This window comes from Girardinichthys multiradiatus, chromosome 22 (assembly GCF_021462225.1).
Source record: "Girardinichthys multiradiatus isolate DD_20200921_A chromosome 22, DD_fGirMul_XY1, whole genome shotgun sequence".
Lineage (NCBI taxonomy): Eukaryota > Metazoa > Chordata > Actinopteri > Cyprinodontiformes > Goodeidae > Girardinichthys > Girardinichthys multiradiatus.
Genome location: NC_061814.1, coordinates 18,119,488 through 18,136,275, shown reverse-complemented (window position 1 = coordinate 18,136,275; position 16,788 = coordinate 18,119,488). Strand labels below are relative to the sequence as shown.

General features: G+C 39.3%; 1 long non-coding RNA gene across 1 annotated transcript; it reads left to right on the top strand.

Annotated features, from left to right (window-relative positions):
* The first annotated feature begins 14,735 nt into the window (after positions 1–14,735).
* LOC124859611 lies at positions 14,736–16,781 on the top strand. Its single transcript, XR_007036159.1, has 4 exons — positions 14,736–15,027; positions 15,113–15,807; positions 16,373–16,498; positions 16,657–16,781. It is a non-coding gene; the product is annotated as an uncharacterized LOC124859611 (long non-coding RNA).
* The last annotated feature ends 7 nt before the right edge of the window (positions 16,782–16,788 follow it).

The window sequence follows — 16,788 nt, the reverse complement described above, 5'->3', positions numbered from 1 at the left end:
TGGTTTACTGAATACACTGAAAGTAGACAGCTAAACATAATATTAATTTAAACAGATTTTTTTTTACTCAATGAGACCTTTTAAGAAACATTCAGTCATTAAAGAAAGATGCAGGGAACTTTTTTTTCTCTACCAGGTTCCCATCAATTTAAATGAAACGAGTTATAAGAAAAGTTCTGTACCTCATTTGTGACTAGCTACCAAAGGCATTAGTCCCAAAGAATAAAAATATTCTTTAAGAGGTTATGTTTAATAATAACATACAGTATATACTATGTATTTTAGCAGAACTGATCCTGTCCATTTCCTTCAGAAAACAATTGGAAACAAGAACCTTGAGGATTTGTTTCTAATCCACACAGTGAAGAAATTATATACTTAGTCTCAAACCTGTACATGCACTTTGAATATTATTTAATTATTTATGTCCCTTAACACTTTGATCACACACATTTTTTCTAACTTTATTGGTTTTAGTTGTGGTACAAGGTAACAGTAAAAAAATATTGCACATAGATTAAACAAAGTACTAATGATTTATGCAAATGGAAACAACAGCCCCCTCACATACACACACATGGATACGTACTGGGACAAACAGTAGTACAGCAATGGTATCAAGCATATCATAACTACACCACTGACAGCTACAGATAAACCAAGAGAGAATTACAATTTATAAATGTGTCATATTTAAGAAAAAAAAAGAAATAAAAAAGGAACAGGTACCAGGGGCCTCGTCATTCCTGTAGAACAGTAAAACAGCCAACCTACATGAAAACCCCCTTTAGTCCAGGATACCAGGAAATTTTATTTGTCTCAGAGCTCTAATAAGAGGGTTCCACAATTCAGAAAATTTGACAGAAGACCCTTTCAAGGTGAGGCAAATTCTTTCCAACCTAATAAAATATAGGACATCTCAAAGCCAATGGACAAATGAGGGAGGTTGAGGGGATTTTCATTTAATCTGTATTACACTTTGTGCAAGAAGACTCATAAAAGCCAATAAGGATTTTTCTTGACAGAACCGACTCAGGAGGCACAACACCAAACAAAGCAGTGAAGGGACTAGACATAACTTTCCTACCAAAAACATCTGATAGAATAAGACTGTGGTCCAATAATAGTGGAGCTGGGGGCAAAGCAGTATGTATCAAATTAGCTGGGGAATGCTGACATGAGTCACAGGCAGGTGAAACATTAGTATAAAACTTGGTCAGATGAGCTTTAGTATAGCATGTGCAATGCACAAATTTACATTTAATTAGGCCATGCCTGGCACAAATTGAGGACTTGTGCACTAGTGACAAGATTTAAACCCCAGTGTTACCTTTAGAGGGTAGCAATCCCAAGACAAAACCTAATGCAATGTAAGACCACAGCCGTTTGGGAACATAGAGAGGGAAGAGGAGACCAGAGGGGTGACAAATCCCCATTCCGGATCCTGACCAAATGATATTAATTACAAAAGTCCAGCTTAGAAAAAAACTTGGCCCCTGCAACCACTCAAGTCGACGACATCAGGGGAAGGGGACAACGATTCTTAACAGTAAATAGGTTCAACAATACATGGTCTAAGAGATTTGTCTTTCTTTATAAAAACAAAAAACCCACCCCAGCAGTAAATGAAGACGGCTGAATAATACCTGCAGACAAAGCAAATTCAATGTATTCTCTTATGGCCCTTGTTTCAGCTTGAGAGAGAGGGTAAAGCCCATCCTTGGGAGGAAAAGTGCCAGCTAAGAGGTCAATGGAACAGTTATGTTCCCAATGACGAGGCAAATAGTGGCAACAGCTGGGGACTTTGGAAAGATCAGGATAAACCTCACTTCTCACTACTCATATCCTCAACGATGTTTCAGGTGAGGGCTGGGTTGAAAACAGTTAGCTAAGCATTTTGCTCCCCAACTACAAATTTCTCCAGTGGACCAATCTTTTTGGGGATTATGGGTCCTCAACCAGGGGAGACCCAAAACAACAGGATGGTGGGGAGAAGAAAAATGTTAAAGTCTAACTCCTCCTGAGGAAAAGTCAGAATCACTGAGGTGGGGTGGTGGGTGAGTCTCCACAGGAGATTCCCAATGTAAGAATTATGATTATTGATTAATTAATATTTATCAAGAATTATAATTTAAAATCATAATTTGAATTTTTTTTTATTTCTTAACCAAAAATCCTCACTTATGAATAGAAATCAGAGATGTCCTCTGGTGTTGTGATCATGGGCTCAAAGCTCTTTAATAATTACAATTAGCTATTCCTCATTAATAATTGATAAATTATTCACCAAAACCACAAAATGTCACTTTTTATTCAACCGCTTCACCGAAGGTGGGGGAACTTCGACCTTGTTTTGGCGGATAAATTCCTCTTGCACGAAATAAACACAAACCCTTCTCTTAATTTGATATATGAAGATTTATTGAAGCCAAATAATTCTGATATACCATTATTCTGGTCCAAAAACCTTCACCTAACTAACAAGCACTATTCTACACAAAGGGGATAAAAATGACTACCTAACAATAATAAGAAAAGAAAAATCTATGCACATTTAGTGTCTATGAAGGTCAAACCAGCAGTTTTATGGACAAAATTGCAATTTGGGTTAACTGGAAAGAGAAGCCCTCCTGATGTGCTGATGTCTCGATTGCAGCGATCAGCTGTTGAAACGTTGGGGCCACCCCCCTTTAGCCATACAGCTGATCGCCCCAAATCTCAAACAAAGAGTCATAAAACTCAGAGTCCAACTTCTAACTCCTGGCTGATTTGGGATCAGCTGGACAAAACATGAACACGCACGATTCAGCAGTGCTTGCACAGCAAATCAAAACACAGCTCAGCATAAAACACTTCAATCAGTATTGCATGCAACAAGTTGATACCTTAGACTAACTACTGGTGAATCTAAGTCACCTTAACTGTGTCTCATCCTGCCCAGATCTCTAAATGCACCTATCTGGTTTAATTTGAAAAGAGCAAAATTACTTCGAAGTTGATTTCTTGTCCTCTCTGATTGACGATGGATCAGGTCTGAAGAAAAATGAGGGGGGGTGGGGGTGGGGGGGGTGGGGGTGGGGGGGGGGGGGGGGGGGGGGGGTGGATCACGTGTCCCTGATCACCTCAAGGAAAAAGAAATGGTAAACTTCTCATCCGTCCAGGAGGGGAAAGCATGAAGAACCGTTTAGTCGACTGAATCAACAAGGAGCAAACTCATCTCCTTGAAAATAAAACCTCTGTGGGTTTTCACCTGCGATGGGTGTCAGCATGGTCTTCGATCGGCATACGAATCTTCTAACCTTCTTGTATCAGACAGATTTCCAGCTTTCAAGCTCTTCTGGGAATGGCCTTGTGGAGCAAAAGTTCGCCTGCGAGCTTTTGTCTCTCCAGATGTGCGCCTCCGTTGCATTGTCCCGTGAGACAAGCGGGAAATGGCCACAAAACTTTATTTTCTGCAGGTTTTACAATCCCAGGTGACATCAGAGCTGCGATGGCTGTTGAGCTGCGCATGTCAAAATGTGCGACCAAAATGGATGACTCCAACACCCTGCAGAGCAGTGGCTTCAAGAGGTTGGGGAGGAGGCTCAGTCAATAAACCCAACTGCTTGGCTTTGGGTGTACTGACTAGCGTTTACTCCACCAACACCACCTGGGAACAAGAAGCACAGGCAGAGTGGATATGACCCGAGAGAGAATACTGCTAACTATGGTTTGGCTCACCCGGACCCTTTCGCCTACTGATGAGCCTGTTCTTTTACTGAGTAGCTGGTTGAGAGATGAGTACGCTGTCCGCAGCAAAAACAGAGTACCCTCCACAAGCCGACACAGTCCCTCGTTGGCCGACAGATGGGCTCTTCCTAGCTGCATCAATTTTTCCTGGGTGGATACAGGTAACCCTGAAGAAGAAGGAAACTGCGCCTCCAGGGAAGCCCCTGACAATGGGAGGAATCCTTGACGCCTGGGAGGAGAAGTATGGCTCTTCCCCCTTTCCTTCTCAGTAGACCTCTTGTTGATCTTAATGGCCAAGAGTGCAGGCCTTGAGGGAAGTCAAGAGGCGCCAGCTGATCCTGTATCCAGTTAGACAATTCAAGCAGGAAGGCATTCTGGAGAGCGTGTTATTACACCCTCTATCGAGGGTGCAGAAATCGATGGAGTAATCAGCCACACCTCTTTGGCCATAGCGGAAATTCACCAAGGTTCTGGCCGCCTCCCGAGGGGGGGAAAGGTGGGAAGATCTGCTTGAATGTGGTTTTGAACAGGGGGAAGGAGTTGCAGATGGCAGCAACATGATTCCATTCAGCAGTGGCCCAAGGTTCTTCTTTTGCAGACTGGTGAGATATTATGAAAGCAATTCTTGCTCTGTCAGTGGGATATGATGTTGTTTTGTAAACTTGTTGCTTCTTTGTGCTGAGGTTTTTTTGCAATCTCACACTGTATCCTGCTAAGGATAAAGTGTGAAATATGATTTTTTTCCCTCTACTTACCTAATGTGGCCTCTTTTCTCATCTAACAAGGGCAGCGCCTGTGAGTGGGCAGCAAAGCCTCGGTGACCCGTCCCCCCCTTGTCTTGTGTCATGATGTATGGTTGGATGGGTTGTACTGGAATTCTAATTTCCCCTCAGGATCAATAAAGTATCTTTGAATTGAATTGAATTGTACAGAGTTCAGTGCTGGAATGCTGACAGGAATCGAGACAAACTAGCAAAGAAGGGAGGAAACCTAGATGCTTAAATAGGGGACATGTAATCACAAAACCAGGTGAAACACATCATAGCAACCATAATTAAGGTAACCAAACCATAAGAACTGGCATGACACTTTTTAAGTTCATCTCAAACATCAGTGTCACTTTTAGTGTTAGCCTGTAGCGTTACAACAGCTAGCATGTGACATTCTTTGTCATTTCATTATTTTTCTGTCCGTTGTAGGGAAAGTACCTGCGAACCACCCTTTAATGTTTGCCTTGTTGGCTAAAGAGTTTGGCATATATTACTTTTCTAGATGTACTTGACATGTTACCAGAGTTCAAAACTCCCAGCAACAGTTAATTTTTTTTTTGGTCAGGAGAGGCTGCAGGGAGGGGAGGGGCTGAGTGTCTCTGTTATTGCAGCTCTGCTCCTGGAAGAATTGCACAATTTGGGCAAATGTGAATGGGTCAGTTTATGTCAATTTTCATGCAAGTGAGTATCTCTGAATAATTCATTTTTCTACGATTGCAAATAATTACTGGGGCAAATTTAGGCACCCCAGTAATTAGTTTCTAAATGTTGCATGGACTGTTAAAGTGTGAAATGAGAGCCCAAAGGCTTGTTGTTGCTGGTTATCCATTGTTTTTAATGGGTAATCCCGGAAACCTACATATAAATCTGCACAAAAATTCCCATACAGTTAAACTTATTGGCTATTCCTAAGGTTTTGTTGTAGTTGGCACTTGCAGTATAGTTGCACCTTTTTGTTGTGACTGAATGTTGGTTTGAATAATTTATTAGCCAATCGTTTTTTTATAAGTCCAATAAATTATAAAGTCCTTGAATCGTACAGCATCAGAGTTTAAATATTTGAGTTTTGGAGAATTGGACCAAACCCCAAGTATTGTACTCCATGAATGCATGAAATAAGTTATCAAATACCCCCTAAATACTGCAGTTAATATTTAAAGTGGCATATAACTGGCCAGTTTTAGATACTTGGTGGTTCATGAAAGAAGAGTAAAGTAATTCTCAACACCAGTAAAGTCAAATTGGAAAATGTATTGTATACTTAGACAAACATGAATCTGAAAACATTTTCCTTTTAACAGGGATACAATTGAAAGATTGTGTAAAAATGCATCATATTTCTAATGCTCTAATTCTTTTAAACATTTATATGCAGACATTATGTGTGCTGTAAAAAGAAGAACTTCACAAAACTGTCACAAAAACATATGAATTTTATTCAAAAAAGCAAGTATATCATAAAACATCAAAAGAATGACCAAAAACAAAACTGCTGCACAAAGCGGTGAAATGTGTTTTTAGGCAAGTGCTGCACTGCAAGGCCATTGCAAACATTATTAGAAGGCAGAATTTAAGAAATTGACATAAAGTGAGCTTCTAAAAGTATTATGGCTAATAAATAATGTGCCAATGGTAAATAATTGTGAATCCTGCCACTGTACTTCAGCTTAATAAATAAGGAAATAAATGCTTCTAGTTGTCATTGAAAAAGGGTGGCTTAAAACTATTGGACAAATTATGTGAAACACGCCCACGCAGTGAGATACGCCTATTTATTAATTAGTCACAAACAAGAAACTGCTCAAGAGGTGAACAAGGCTTGTTTGTGGCTTGTGTAAGTGAAACTGCGGTGTAGCTGGCCTTTTGTTTTGCTGTTAAATAAAATGGTGAACTTCAAATGACAGCAGCCTGCTTCAATTATTCCACAAAGAATTAGAAGCATTTTGACTTTAAAATTTTAAAATCCTTTAAAATGTAACCAGTTTTCAGCGCTAATGATGTTCTCTTGTTTTAGCGAAGCAGTATTGAAAGGAAGGTGGAAAGTAGCTGTAAACCACTTTATTCCAGCTTTGCCAGTCCCATAGGGACCACAAAACTGGCTGTTGTCAGCCACCCAGACTTAAGCAGAAGGACAAATTTTAAGCAGGGAACCCCTGAGCAGTATTTCTAACATAATGTGTGAAAGAGGGGATGGAAGAAAGGACAAGACAGGGTGAAGCAATATGAGATTATGATGGAGAGCACTTGCTATTAGGGGAAGTAAAGAGCAACTACTTCTTGTACAGCTGCTGTAGCATCACTTACCTAACTAGTTTAATTTGGAGCTTGGCGTCAAATTGGGTTTAGAAAAAGTACCCTTGCTGCTCTTGTGAGAAACCTAAACCAAACTGTTAATTATGATAAAGCAATGTATAGCAAATGCTACCTTTTTCTTTTTTGTTGAAGCATCTCTGAGTGTTTGGTTGAGGGTGGGGGGATGTGCACATTTGTGGTATTTCTCAGTAGGAGGCTTTACATTTACATTCACATTTATTGTGATTTCCAAATGTCTGATAGAGGAGCTTGAGAAAGCTTCTGTGGACAGTGAATTCATGAAGGCATCCCTTCTACAGCCTGTCAGGAAAAATAAGCTCTTCCTTCTGCCATTTCTTTTTCTTTTTAACTGCCTTCTGTAAATTATCAGTGAAACTAAACACACGGTTATATTTAACCGTATTTACCCAAATTAAGTGCAAGCTATGTTCTTCCTATTGACCCTAAGTCTTGTTTCCTATAGTTACTTCCAATATTGAAATGGACCACTCAAACATGTTGTGGTCAATTTTGAAACACCAAGCTCTGACCTGATTCACTGATTTATATAAGGTTTTGATACACCTTAGCACAAAAACATATACGCAGTTCAGTTTATTTAAAAAACACACTTGTATTTTTTTGCATTTTCTGTAAAAGCTTCAAGTCAAGATTGATTAGATGTATTTGTAAAAACCTTATCTCAAGCTTTATATGAGAACTTTAGTATTTTCAACACTTGCTCCTCCTTCAAAACCCAACAAACAAGGAAATTTTTGTGTAAACATGCAAATTTCTCACTTTCATCTTAAGTTATTTAACTTTTTTAAGGCCTTGGGGTTATTGGACTTTTCTGTAATTTATTGCATTGACTGGAGTTATTAAATTTTTCATTTACCTAAAGCTGACAGTAGTTACAATGCCAAGACATTTTGTTAAATGCCACAAATGACATACTAAACATACTAACATTGAAAGTAAAACAATTTTAAACTATAAACTTGCTACGTTAGTAATGGCTGTTTTAACATGTTTCATTTAATGCAGAATTTGTATTTGAGACTATTATTTATATGCAGCTGGAACTTTTAAATATTTGCTTGGTTGTATTACTCGTTTACATTCTTCATTTAAAAAACCCCACAAATCTTTTTTTTTTTTTTATAAATAAAATATGAGTTACTAAAATATTTAATGGGACATCCTATCAGGAAATAAAGGAAAGTGACCTTTTCCTATGTACTTTTATTTTAACCAGCCATTAGTAAGAGAAGCAGTTAAGAAGCTAATGGAAACTGATAAACCTGCAGAGACCCACAGCTCAAATTAATAATATGTTGACAGAAAAACTTAGTAGTGCACTTCACATATCTGGGCCCGCATTTCCAAAGATTCTCAGAGTCCTCTCAGAGAGCTCCAAGCAAGAGGAGCAACAGGAATGCCATTGCTAAAAGATAGCAATAATATTTCAACCTGCAGTTTGCCACAAGTCTTGCAGGAGACATCGGAAACTTGTGGAGCAAGGTGCTCCTGTCAGATAAGTAAAATTTAACTTTTGGATAGTGTGTGTAGAAAACTAACACTACAAAAAATCCTGAAACACGTGGCCCATGTTTAAATGCGGTAGTGGCAGTATAATGCTGTGGCATTGTTTTTCTTTAGCAGTGACAGGTAGAGTTGAGGGGATGGTGCATAAAGTAAAATACATGTCAATACTTTGGCTCAAAAGCAAGGACTAGTTTAAAGTGCTTGTGGAATGGTTAATTTTATACTTCACAAATTCTTAGATTTTATATATATATATATATATATATATATATATACATATATATATATATATATATATATATATATATACAGTGCCTTGCGAAGGTATTCGTCCCCCTTGAACTTTTCAACCTCTTGCCACATTTCAGGCTTCAAACATAAAGACATGAAATTCAAATTTTTTGTGAAGAATCAACAACAAGTGGGACACAGTCATGAAGTGGAATGAAATTTATTGGATGTGTCAAACTTGTTTTAACAAATAAAAAACTGAAAAGTGGGGTGTGCAATATTATCTGCCCCCTTGCGTTAATTCTTTGTAGCGCCACCCTTTGCTGTAATTACAGCTGCAAGTCACTTGGCGTATGTCTCTATCAGTTTTGCACATCGAGAGACTGAAATTCTTGCCCATTCTTCCTTGCAAAACAGCTCGAGCTCAGTGAGGTTGGATGGAGAGCGTTCATGAACAGCAGTCTTCAGCTCTTTCCACAGATTCTCGATTGGATTCAGGTCTGGACTTTGACTTGGTCATTCCAACTCCTGGATACGTTTATTTGTGAACCATTCCATTGTAGATTTGGCTTTATGTTTTGGATCATTGTCTTGTTGGAAGATAAATCTCCGTCCCAGTCTCAGGTCTCTTGCAGACTCCAACAGGTTTTCTTCCAGAATGGTCCTGTATTTGGCCCCATCCATCTTCCCATCAATTTTGACCATCTTCCCTGTCCCTGCTGATGAAAAGCAGGCCCAAACCATGATTCTGCCACCACCACGTTTGACAGTGGGGATGGTATGTTCAGGGTGATGAGCTGTGTTGCTTTTACACCAACATATCGTTTTGCATTGTGGCCAAACAGTTCGATTGTGGTTTCATCTGACCAGAGCACCTTCTTCCACATGTTTGTTGTGTCTCCCAGGTGGCTTGTGGCAAACTTTAAACGAGACTTTTTATGGATAGCTTTGAGAAATGGCTTTCTTCTTGCCACTCTTCCATAAAGGCCAGATTTGTGCAGTGTACGACTGATTGTTATCCTATGGACAGACTCTCCCACCTCAGCTGTAGATCTCTGCAGTTCATCCAGAGTGATCATGGGCCTCTTGGCTGCATCTCTGATCAGTCTTCTCCTTGTTCGAGATGAGAGTTTAGAGGGACGGCCAAGTTTTGGTAGATTTGCAGTGGTCTGATACTCCTTCCATTTCAATATGATTGCTTGCACAGTGCTCCTTGGGATGTTTAAAGCTTGGGAAATCTTTTTGTATCCAAATCCGGCTTTAAACTTCTCCACAACAGTATCTCGGACCTGCCTGGTGTGTTCCTTGGTCTTCATGATGTTCTCTGCGCTTTGAACAGAACCCTGAGACTATCACAGAGCAGGTGCATTTATACGGAGACTTGATTACACACAGGTGTATTCTATTTATCATCATCAGTCATTTGGGAAAACATTGGATCATTCAGAGATCCTCACTGAACTTCTGGAGTGAGTTTGCTGCACTGAAAGTAAAGGGAACGAATAATGTTGCACGCCCCACTTTTCAGTTTTTTATATGTTAAAAACGTTTTACACATCCAATAAATTTTATTCCACTTCACGATTGTGTCCCACTTGTTGTTGATTCTTCACAAAAAATTTGAATTTTATAACTTCATGTTTGAAGTCTGAAATGTGGCAAAAGGTTGAAAATTTCAAGGGGGCCGAATACTTTCGCAAGGCACTATATATATATATATATATATAGCAATTTTAGCCATGTGCCAAACCAAAACAATATTTTTTAAATGTGAAAAACTGAGGTATGATAAAAAATCTGTAACACTGCTTAAATTTAAAAACATTACCTGCAGAGGTGATTGTTGTAATGGCTCTAAATCTGCTTTGTGTGCGGGTCTAACTTTTATCCATGTAATTGGACACGCACTTTTTTTAAGTTTTAAGTTGACTTTTGAGGAACCAGACTTTTCTAAAATTCACGTGTTGAGACTCGGGGGAACACGGGCTACATATTAGATACTGGATTCAAAATATTCCTGGCCCTTGCATGAAAATCTCGGCATGTGCTTGAAAAATTTGGAAAAATCCTTGACCGTGAGGAGTTTACTGTTCCCCTCTCAAATCTGAGTGGAGATTTTCCCTTATGCCAAGTGCACATTGTAAGGGGCAGCAGGTGAATTCTGACTGTGGAGCATTGTTGACTTTCTTTAGATCAAGAACTCAAAGTGTATTCAAGTAGAGAGCAGTGAGATTAATAATACATTGAGTTAATCCTTAAAGACACTTCAAGAGGCCCATTTGGTACTCAGGGATGAAAACATTTGTTTCACAACAACATGCTCATCCACATCGTCTTTTCTTCAATGAAGCGCTTGTATATTGCTAAACTGTATACCTTTGGACATAATATAAAGAAATCCAATCAAAGCTCTTGGAAACTACATCACAACATTTTGCAATGGGGTTTGTATTAAACAGAAAGTACTTGAAAGTCTAGAAATACCAATGTTCTTCGGTAAAACGTTGCAAAAATTGTTTACAAGAAATGCCAAGAAGAACTATGACGGAATGTCGAGATGCCTCAAATTCAAACACTTAGAAAATTGATATATGCAGAATTCCTACTTCAGTTAATATCCTGCCCATTCCCTAATGCATTGAAGAATCCTGGCTTGTAATATTTCTTCTGCTACACAGTAGATGCTGTATGACTTTTTATACAAGTATAATCAACCTTTCTGATGTTCAAATGCAAAGTCAACAACATTTTTCACAGACAAGAGTATTTTCGTTTTCAGAAAAAGGAACTAACCTTTTCTGTCTGTGAGTTGATCAGAAGTTCTAATAATGCACAAAAGACAATCCTTTGTCTTGCTGACAATGCAAGGCAGATTGTGTCCTATCACTCTAAAGAGAATACTCTGTGTGCTGATCTTATTGAGTCTGCTGAAAATATCTTTCCCTCTGGCCACTCTCTGCTTGACACCACTTTAAATGCGAACTGCTGCAAGAGGGTGCATGTAGTGCATATAAAACATAGCTTTAGCACCCAGGAGACTGGATATATTTTCAGGTAATTGGGTAATAGGAAGCACCGATGAAGTAGGGAATGTTGGTTGTCGACCTTGTCAGAAAAATAAGAGATTCTTTTTGTAATCTTCTGGCACTTGGGTGAGGAGAGAGGTGTAGTGCAGCTAAATGTCATCCAAACAGTAGAGAGAAAGAGTTTGTTTGTTTGCCAAGGGAAATTACGGTGTATCCACGAACTGTGATAACGGCACTGTGGGGGAAAATTGATCTTTTGATCAGCCATCACGATTAAAAAAAAAAAAAACATTGAAGTAGAAATTGTCAAAAATGAAAATTAAATTGCTAATGTGCATGTCAGATTTGCTGATTTTACTAGCTTACACCACAAACATAACTGAAATTAAACCACAGTTAAAGGCATCTGCTTATCTGAAGCTTTTGTTTCATTGATTGCGTTTTTGTTTCTTTAATTTTCAGCCTTTGTAAACTGATTTTGTTGACTGGGTAAATTCAGGTTCAAACAGAACCAATTTCAGTCAACACTTTATATTTTGGATATAATTGTGTTCCTGTATTTAAAACGTCTATCACTAACTCCAGTTCAGGGTTTGGAAAAAAGGACAAAGATGCAAAGCTGAAAAGAAAAATAACTTTTGCACTATATACTATCTTAGTAAAAGTAGTCTTAGACAGTCCTTTATATTAATTGTATTCATTAACACTTAACTCCAACTTCCAAACTAATGATCTGACATTTGGGGGTGCTGGTTGGGTATCAGTCAATGGTTTGGAGTGACCCCATTCATCATAAAGGAATTCAAGGAACGCCTCAGTGTTCCCTGAAATTGAAGGAAGCTATTGATCAGTAGAAGGAACTCTCTGTGCCTAGGCTGTTGCCGTCATCTCTTGATTAAAGAGAAGTTTTAAGACAGGACAAATGAATACAATCACATTCAACAATGTTGGCGTTTAGTGTAAAATTATTATAATTACACTGGAGCACCACCTTTCTTCATATTGGAAAGGAAGGGAAAAAGCATTTTAATCATCAGTCTTAAATTAATACACTAGTTATTTGACATTTAAGTGATTTGTACTCCATACTTAAGTATATGCTAAAAAGGTTGAATTAACTTGAAATATTTAACATATATGAAACCACATACTTTAAATTATAGGGCAATGAAAACTTTAACATGCTGCAAAAGAGAAAGGTGTAATTAATTATGGCTAATTTCAGATCATAAAGTTATAAATTATGAAAATTAAACCTATCTTGTGCACTAAATTGACTGACTAATGGAGATTTAGCAGTGTAAATTAAGCAGAGTATGTTCATCAAATGTGCTTTAAAAGACGTTTGTTCCCAACCCAGTAAGTATGTTCGCATAATCTTGTGTTAATATAGCGACGAATGTAGTCAGCAATCAACTGGTCAGCGGAAGTACTCCCACTCCTGGAGAGTTTTGAAAAGCCATCAGTCTTTTAGAGTTGTAAAGCTGGATAAGTTAGGTTGCAATCTAAAAATCATAGTTTTAATAATGTGTTTCCCGATAAAACAGAGTAATGCCACAATCAGCAAATATGTGGAAGATGCATAAGTTCATATAAAGCTACTGGGAATAATTTATCCTCAGGATATCAGACTTAAAATGGGGAAAATATGAAGAACCGTTTAGTCGACTGAATCAACAAAGAGGAAACTCATCTCCTTGAAAATAAAACCTCTGTGGGTTTTTCACCTGCGCTGTGTGTCGGCGGGGTATCAGAGAGATTTCCAGCTTTCAAGATCTTCCGGGAATTGCCATGTGGAGGAAAGGTTCGCCTGCGAGCTTTTATCTCTCTAGATTGTGTCGTCCCGTGAGCTGCGACGTCTGTTGAGCTACACATGTCGAACTGCGCAGCCCAGCTGGTCTATCCCCCAAAATGGATGAGCACAACACAGGAGATCCAGAAATGGGAAATGGGTGACTACAAGCTCCAGATACTGTAGATGCACGCAGCTCTAGACCTACAATTATCATGCATGACTAACTTGTCGACTTAACAATTTAACAAATTATGAAGATAGACAAATTTATATATGTATTTTGTAAAAAGCATACTGAACATGCACCTGTTATGTGAAAGCTTCCTCAGTTTCATGTCATTGCTGGCTTTGAGCTGAATAGCTCTCTACCAGCCCAGTTATGCAATTTTTGTTCTTTTTGAAGAAAGAAATGACCCTTTGCTCTTTTAATAGAGCATAGTCATGCGGACAATGACATGCTGGCATTTGACTGTTTACATTAATTTCTCAGATTTTGCTTCAATGCAGCAGTAAGGCTCTTTTGCCAACCAGAGGGAACTGGAAGATGGTATACAGGTCCTTCTCAAAATATTAGCATATTGTGATAAAGTTCATTATTTTCCATAATGTAATGATGAAAATTTAACATTCATATATTTGAGATTCATTGCACACTAACTGAAATATTTTACGTCTTTTATTGTCTTAATACGGATGATTTTGGCATACAGCTCATGAAAACCCAAAAGTTCTATCTCACAAAATTAGCATATCATTAAAAGGGTCTCTAAACGAGCTATGAACCTAATCATCTGAATCAACGAGTTAACTCTAAACACCTGCAAAAGATTCCTGAGGTCCTTAAAACTCCCAGCCTGGTTCATCACTCAAAACCCCAATCATGGGTAAGACTGCCGACCTGACTGCTGTCCAGAAGGCCACTATTGACACCCTCAAGCAAGAGAGTAAGACACAGAAAGACATTTCTGAACGAATAGGCTGTTCCCAGAGTGCTGTATCAAGGCACCTCAGTGGAAGGTCTGTGGGAAGGAAAAAGTGTGGCAGAAAACGCTGCACAACAACAAGAGGTGACCGGACCCTGAGGAAGATTGTGGAGAAGGGCCGATTCCAGACCTTGGGGTCTGCCAAAATCATCCGTATTAAGACAATAAAAGACCTGAAATATTTCAGTTAGTGTGCAATGAATCTAAAATATATGAATGTTAAATTTTCATCATGACATTATGGAAAATAATGAACTTTATCACAATATGCTAATATTTTGAGAAGGACCTGTATAATGTTTTTTTTTGGGCCAGTCATGGGTGGGGGGGGACAAACAACTACACACACAGAGAACAACAGCCTGGTAAAAACTCTAAATCTCAGAATGCACAGTATTATGACTTTTCAAGAAAAACCCCTGGGAAGGAATAGTCACAGGTGAAAACTCCCAGACTCCCATGACACTTTAATGTCATGGGAGTCTGGGAGTTCCATGTATTGTTTATTGCCTGCTGCTAACACTTACTCACCACTAGATGCCGCCAAGAGCCTCCGGTGCCGAGGGTAGCGGGTGTTACCAATTACCATCAGCTGGAGGAGAATAAGAAGATGAAGCTGTCAGCACTCCAGTGCCTGAGTGTTTCCCTTTGTGGTAATGTCTTCTGGCCAACCTCTGATGTTTTGTGTCCAAGTTGAAGGTCCTAGATATACTTGCCTCTTCGTGTGCTCCTTCCTAGGTAACTTTCAAGTCCTGGTCTCAAGCTCCTGCTACTTTCTAGTTCTGGCTCCAAGGTTCTGTTTGAATCCTGCCTCAGTCAAAGAACTCAAGCCTCCAAGAAACCTTTGTGGATCAAGTTCCAGCTGACAGCTCAAATCCTTCATCTCCTAAATCTTCAGGCAAGTGAACCCTGCTCACCCTCGACCAAGAACACCACAAGAACTCTCAACCAAGCCTCAAGAAGCTCCACCTGGTGTGCTCCTTCGCATGTGAACTTGTGAATGGGACTTGTGAATTGGATCCATAACCAAATCTGTAATAATAAATCTTTTCAATTTTTCTCCTGTGTGTGGATGTCTGACTTCGCTGGCCGAGTTAGACTACTTCTTCAAAGAACCTTTGAACCCAAAAACTTTAGTAGGGTCTGTTGTGCATCTGACGACTGTATCCCAACCGGAAATAAGACCATTACATTTCTGTCTGAGCTTCTGCAGAAAAAGAATCTGAACCATCTCTAATTAGATGACAAAGTGCCTTCCCCTTCATTGCCATTGGGAGAAGAAGGCATAGGACCCACATCATCGCATGCCTTCCTGTGTGAGTCTGAGGCCAGTCCGAGGAGCAGATTTTCACCCCAGGCAGCTGAAAAGAGAGCCACCACCCGCCAAGCAAGCCCCTCGGACTTCCTGTCCTCCTCTTCACCCGGATTATTAAGTAAATGGAACTTGATGTGGTTAACTTAGTCCTAATTGATTTTAGTTTGTCAAATCAAAATCAGGTGAAATTGGAAAAACAAAACTGTAAATAGGAAAAAAACAGAGGGGGATAAATCACAAGTTTTCTCGAAACAGCACTTTATTAAAGGGGACTGATTATTTGGGTCTCTAATGCTTCTACAAACAATTCAAATGCAAAAAAAAACCAACAACATTCAGCTGTTTTTTGGCTATAAATGTTTATTTTTTTTCTAGAAAACATGCACTTTCAAAAGCTTGTGACATCACAATTACACTGGAACCTAGCAACATTACCTGAGTCCCTCCTGACTGAAGTATAGCTCCACCCACTTGATTTTCAGTAGAGGACCACGTCTCGCTGGGTGGTTTAACCTACACGCACTTTACAATAGCTACCCTCAACAGCAGATGTTCTGTTGTTGGCTGCAAAGACCCACATCTGATGGACCATACCAAGATACCTACATGTACCTGCCTAATACTTCCTGCCAAGATCCTGCTGTCCCATTCTTCACATGAACTTACTGCTCTTGTCGACTCAGGTTGTGAACGTGATCTCATTGACAGTACACTGGTGGAGAAACTTGGAATCAGAGCCGAGGCCTTAGACGGGAAGGAACTGCCTCACATAACACATCGCACTGAACATTTGCAACTTGTGCTCTCAGGTAACCATCAGGAGATAATATCCTTTTACATCTTTTCTATCTCTCATTCCTCAATTGTTTTGGGGTTCAGCTGGCTGAGTCTACATAATCCCCACCTCGATTGGACTATGTCTGGTATTCTCTCCTGGTCTTCATTCTGCCTTTCTACCTGTTCACAGTCCGCTGTTCCCCCAACCTCCACACCGACATCGCCTGAGGAGACTGAATCCACTAACCATTTGGAGGTTCCACCTGAGTATCATGATCCACGCCAAGTGTTCAGTAAACAGCAAGCCCTTTCTCTGTAAATC